This window comes from Elephantulus edwardii, unplaced genomic scaffold (assembly GCF_000299155.1).
Source record: "Elephantulus edwardii isolate Elephantulus edwardi_28Jun2011 unplaced genomic scaffold, EleEdw1.0 scaffold00011, whole genome shotgun sequence".
NCBI lineage: Eukaryota > Metazoa > Chordata > Mammalia > Macroscelidea > Macroscelididae > Elephantulus > Elephantulus edwardii.
This window is the reverse complement of record NW_006399761.1, coordinates 13810945-13817185: the sequence shown is the minus strand read 5'-3', so window position 1 is coordinate 13817185 and position 6241 is coordinate 13810945.

Here is a 6241-nt window from a genome sequence, read left to right as displayed (position 1 = left end):
AGACGTATTGCCATGGGAAAGTCTGCGGTTAGGGACCTCTCCAAAGTACTGAAGAGCAATGGTGTCTCTCTGGAGACTAAGGTGCATCTGGTACAGGCCACGGTCTTTGCAATCACTTGTTATGCGTCACAGAGTTAGACAATGACTAAGGAGGATAGAAGGAGAATTGATGCCTTTGAGCTGTGGTGCTAGAGAAGAGTATTGAGGGTACCATGGACTGCTAGGAAAACAAACAGGTTCATCCTAGAGAGGGTTAAATCAGGCTGCTCCTTGTAGGCAAGGATTCTGAGGCTCCATCTAACATACTTTGGACATGTTGTAAGGAGGTCCTTGGAGAGGGACATCATACTTGGGAGGGCTGGCACAGGAGAGGAAGGCCCTCTATGAGGTGGATTGATTCAGTGACTGGGACAACTGGGATGAGTGTGTCGGAGACAATGAGATTGGCACAGGACAGAGCAGAGTTTAGGGCTGTTGTACATAGTTGCAAGCGACTCAACGGCACATAACAACAACAGCATCATGATGTTGACTATTGAGCCAGTGGTGAGGATCTTTGTCTTCTTGATGTTAACAGTCTAGGAAGTTGACTGAGGCAGTTCTACAACACTAGGCAACAACATAATAGTGGTTGACACTAAAAAGAAGAAAAAATAGTGGTTGACACTATGGATTCTGACATCATCTCAACTTAATTCTTATTAGCTCTGTTATGTGATCTTGGGTCCCTTTTTTCTCCTTACAGTGAGGAAAATAATATCTGCTTTTAAGATTATTTTTAGCACTGGATGTGATTCTAATTTTTTAAATGTCCAGCAGAGCAGATGTTTGATAAATGAGAGCTATGAATGTTGAAAGGCCATGCATTTTTAATCTTCTGTAGCACATTAGAAGGCTAGAGATTTAGGCTGTATTCGTTTTCCGGGGCTGCTGTAAAAAAGTACCACAAATTGGGTGACTTAAAGCAACAAAAGTGGTCTTTCTACCACAATTGTAGATCCCAGGATTGAGGGTGTCTGCAACACCATCCTCTTTCTGAAAGGTCTGAGGATTCTTTCCTGGATTCTGGTGGCTCCGGCGTTCCTTGGCTTGTGGCAATGTAACTTCAGTTTCTGCTTCCATTTTCCCATGACATTCTTCCATGTGCTTTTGGGTCTCTGTGTGTCTTCTCTTTTTTGATGAGAACAAGGACAGGAGTCCTATTGGATTAGAGTGACACTGCTTTTCAAAAATCAGGCACTGCAATCCCTGTGGGGCTCAATTCTGTCCTCACATATGGTGAATTCCATAAATCAAGTGATATTTAAAGGCTTCTGGTTACTCTAGTACTCTTCCATAAGCTCATGTGCATTTCATTATATCTCCAAAGATGCTATTTCCTAATAGGGTCATAGTCACAGGTCTCAGGGGTTAGGATTTTATTTTGGGGTTGTTGTTTTTATTCCATCAAGTCAGAATCAACCCACAGTTGACCCTGTGGCAGGTTTTCAGAGGCAGGGAGGAGATTGTCCGTCTTCCTGCTGAGCATCTGATGGGTTCGGAATACGTGCCTTTGGGGTTTCAGAGCAGCTTCTTACCACTAGGCTGCCAGAGCGCCCCTGTTTCAAGGTGGTTGTTGCTGTTGTTGTGTGCCCTGGACAAGGGCCAGACTCACAGCTGACCCTCAAGCAAGTTTCCGAGGAAGTAAATTGTTTGGGAGGAGATTGCCCACCCTTCTCCCAGGGAGCAGCTGGTGGATTTGAACCATGAGCCTTTGGGATTGCAGTGCAGCTTCTTATACTAAACTGGTGGATTTGAACCATGTGTCTTTGGGATTACAGCGCAGCTTCTTACACTAGGCAACCGTATTTTATTTCTTTATGGATCTTTGCGTTCTTTCCACTTTGTATCTGTTATAAACAATGCTCTATTGCTGTATTTGTGATGCTTTTATTGAATGAGTTTATCGTATCTTTATTGTATAGTTTATAGTGTTCTGGTGGCCTTGTGGGTAGGGAACTGTGTTGTCAACTCAAAGGCAGACAACTCAAATCCACCGGCTGCTCTGCCGGAGAAAGATGGCCAGTCTCCTCCTGTGAGAGTTACAGCCTCTGAAAGCCCACTGTCTGAAAATACTTGTCTCTTTGGATACTAGTTTGGATTGAGTCTGTTATCTCTTTTAATGTGGATCTAGACAGTGGTAGACACCGTGTTCCTGGTAAAGGTAGCACTGTGTGTGTAACCAGCAGAGAGAAGCCTCAATTCAAACTTGAATCTCACCTTGTCAGTGCTGCCTGACAGGGTCCGTGGCCCTTTGCAACCATTTAGCTTCTCATTAGATTTGCACATTGCCCACAAGTGGGAACCAACTCACAGCTGACTGTCAGCATGTTCGCAGAGGCAGTCAGCTAGCTGCACGGGAGGAGATTGCCCATCTTTCTCCTGCAGAACAGCTGGTGGATTCGAACCAGCAGAGAGGGGCTGCCTTCTGGTTAGCAGCACAGCTCCCTAACCACTCCCCACAAGAGGAGCTGGCCAAATAATTTAGTGTATGTTGTATACACTGGTCGACAGCAACAACAACAACAACAACAGCCAGTGAGTTAGGTTTCTCCAGAGTCTTTCTCTGCAAGATTTAACATCCCGAGAAAGGATGAATGGAGCGCAAATAAATGACTACCAAGCACAAAGCAAAATTGACCTGGAAAAAAAAATAATCTCTCCCCTAGAGACAAGACCACAGGAAACATTTGAGTTTAATCTCAGTGGACGTCGCAATTCAGAGATCCTTAAATTGTACAATTCAGAGATCCTTAAATTGTGTATCATGCGCGATCCTTCTTTTTTGCCAGACAGAGAAATTTCCTGATTGCACTCCTGAGATATGATCAAGCATTTCTAAAGCTGTTGTTAAAACTAGAGAATTGTGAATTGTTAGGTTTTCGCATAAGTTCCTCCAGATTTCAGTCTGGGCTGAAGCTTCCTGTTTTTACAATTAACTCCTCATGTTTCTCGAGAGAGCGAGCAAGGGAGCAAGCGAGGCCGAGTGTGTGTGTGTGTGTGTGTGTGTGTGTGTGTGTGTGTGTGTGTGTGTAATCTAAAGAAAGACCAGGAAGCATCTGAGGCCATCTGGCTCTGAAGGGGAATCCAAATCTCTGTGAGGCTGGGTACTAAATGCAAACTGGAGAATTGACGTTAAATGTACAATTCTTGCATTAACTCTTTCGTGGCCACTGTCCTAAACATCCTTAACCTGTTTTGTTTGGTATTAATGTGACAGATTAAAAAAAATATATATCTAGAAGTGAACCTCAGTAGTCTGTGTTAGCAAAAATTCAAACCCAGACCCCTCCTATCGTAAGCACAAAGTGTGCCAGAGAAAATGAGGATGGCACAGGATAGGACAGGGTTCAAGTCTGTTGTTTATATGGTCGCTGTGAGTTGTACTTGATGGCACCTAACAACAATAGCAAAGAGAGCTCTGCTGGCCTCGTGATAAGAAGCTGCGCTGCAATTTCAAAGGCACGTGGTTCAAATCCGCCAGCTGCTCCATGGGCGAAGGATGGGCAATCTTCTCCTGTGTGACTAACTGCCTCTGAAAATTTGCCAGAGGGTCAGCACACAGCAGCATAAGCGCAAAGAGGGAGCTCTGGTGGCTTAATGATAAGGAGTTGTGCTGTCAAGCCAAAGGCACAGGGTTGGAATTCACCAGCTGCTCTGTGGGGAAAAGATGGGTAATCCCTTCTCATCTGATTTACTATCTCTGAAAACCTGCCAGACAGTCAACTGGAGTTCGTCCAGACTGATTGGTATATAACGACAACAACATAGGCACAAAGACATGCAGCCGGAAGCTCCTCAGAAGGAGAGTGGAGAGACTACATTGGGCTTGTTATCCGGAGCGGATAGTCACAATGGAGAACAGCATCAGCATCATGGTAAAATGTTGTTGGTGTTGCCTTCAAGTCGAGCACAACTCATAGCGACCCTATGAACAAACGGCCTGAAGCCCCTCTACAACTATCGACATTTATCAAAGTTCATAGAGTTTCCAGAGGCATGTTGTTTAGGAAGTTGATTCCACTCCTGCTTCAAAACCTGTCATAGTAATGTTATTGTTGTTATGTGCCATTGAGTCACCTGCGATGTATAGCAACCCTCTGTACAGCAGCTCTGAACCCTTCCCTGTCCTGAGCCAGTCTCACTAACTTCGACACATCAATCCCCATTGCCCCAGTTACTGTATCAATCCATCTCATCTGGGGTCTCCTTCTCCTGTACTGTCCGTCCACCCTTCCTAGCATGATGTCCTTCTCCAAGGACTGATCTCTCCTGGTCACGTGCCCAAAGTTAGTGAGGCAGAGCTTCAAAATCCAAGCCTCCAAGGAGAGACTTGGTTTTACCCTCTCCAGGACAGACCTATTTGTTTTCTTGGCAGTCCAAGGTATGTTCAAGATTCTTCTCCACCACCACAACTCCAAGGCATCAATTCTTCTTCTGTCATCCTTAGTCACTGTGCAACTCTCTGAAGCATAACAAGTAATCATGGCAAAATAGTTGTTGTCAAAAAAAAGAGAAGAGTCAACGACGACATGGATTGACCTACAGCACTTGAACCTACAGCACTAGGTTCAAGCACATCCAGGATCATGAGGATGGCATAGGATCCGCCAGTGTTTTGTTCTCTTGTACAGAGGGCAAGCAGGAGTCAGAACTGGCTTGATGGCTTTTAATGACAATAGGCACCAATACTGCAGGGTTATTTATGCCAAGATTCTGAGGGATTAAAAAAAAATGCATGTGACAGGCATTGGGAGGCTCCTCAGAACAAGGCTTCCTTCTGGGTTCCTGCTTTCCTTCTGCCCTTTCATTCACCGGATAATGGGATATGATTAAGAAAGACTGAGAGAGGTTGGCAGCATCCATGACGACAGGAGGCTTGAGTGGCAGTCAGGGTTCATGCAATATTCTACCCACTTAGGAAAGTGCCACATGTAATTACCTAATGCATTCTGATTTTAATTATTATATTTTTGCAAAAGATTTCCTTGTTCTGCTCCCTAGACAATATCTTTTCTCTTGCAATTGAAACTAAGTGGGAAAGGTTATATTTCAAAGGCTATCTTTAAAAACAAAACAACAAACCAACAACAGAACACCAAACACCATTTAGAGACAACAACATCCATAGTATTATTATTATTATTATTATTATTACAGATTGCTAATTTATTTAACTCTATCATTATCCCTGATTTACAGGTGAAGAAAGTGGAGCACAGAAGGGATTTGAATTGTGCTTAGGCTCACCCACCCGCCCAACAACTCAAGTAATTGCTGATTTCTCTTACAGAGCAGCTGTTGGATTCAAACTACCAACTCTTGAGTTGTGAGGCCACTAGTTTTTAAGTGATTGTTATGCACCATCGAGCTCCTTGCTCCTCCTAGCGACCCTATGTACAATGGCCCTGAAACCTGCTCTATCCTGTGCCAACTTGGATTCAAACTCAACAGGAAGATTCTGGCATCCAGGCTTTCCACCATCTAATTAAGCAATTGTGCTGTTTCTTAATTCAGTGCTATGACAAGAAATTTTTACTGCCAATTTAAGATAGAAGTATCTCAAAGTAGATATTTGCGTAAGTAATAAGCAGTACGATTCTATTTATTTTCTTAAATTACAACAAGCAACACCTACGTCTCTTACATACCTATTTCATCCTACAGAAAGGTCTTTATCTTCCCTGGAAGTAAGAATGGAGAAGTGCTTAAATTTGGCAAAGCGTAGTGCTTGTGAAATATGTAATCTTTATTTTGTCACTCAATTTGACTTTGAACTATCTCCTTTGAGAAGCTCTTGATCTATTCGTGTTCCCCTCCTCTCCCTCAATGACCAAATAGTCAACATCTAAATCAGGATTGCCCCAGTCAAGGAATACCAATGAGATAAAATACGGTGGTCATTATTTCCAAATCATATTACATTTTACTTGTAACTTTGAACACACATGCTCGAGTGGCTAGATGGGGGCGGGAGTATAAAGGAAGAAGAAAGAAAAATAATTAAGTTCGTGCATCAAGTCCCTTTGCCATTTGCTGCAGTGAGTTTTCCTATTCCATTTTGCGCTGAAAAAGCATGCTTAGCTGATCACATCCAAAGTGTCCGGAAAGACGGCCTGCATCTCTCTTGTTAAAAAGGGAGGATCGCGTTTCCCCCGTTCCTTCACACATCAAAGCAAGCACTGAGGGAGGAGGAAATAAA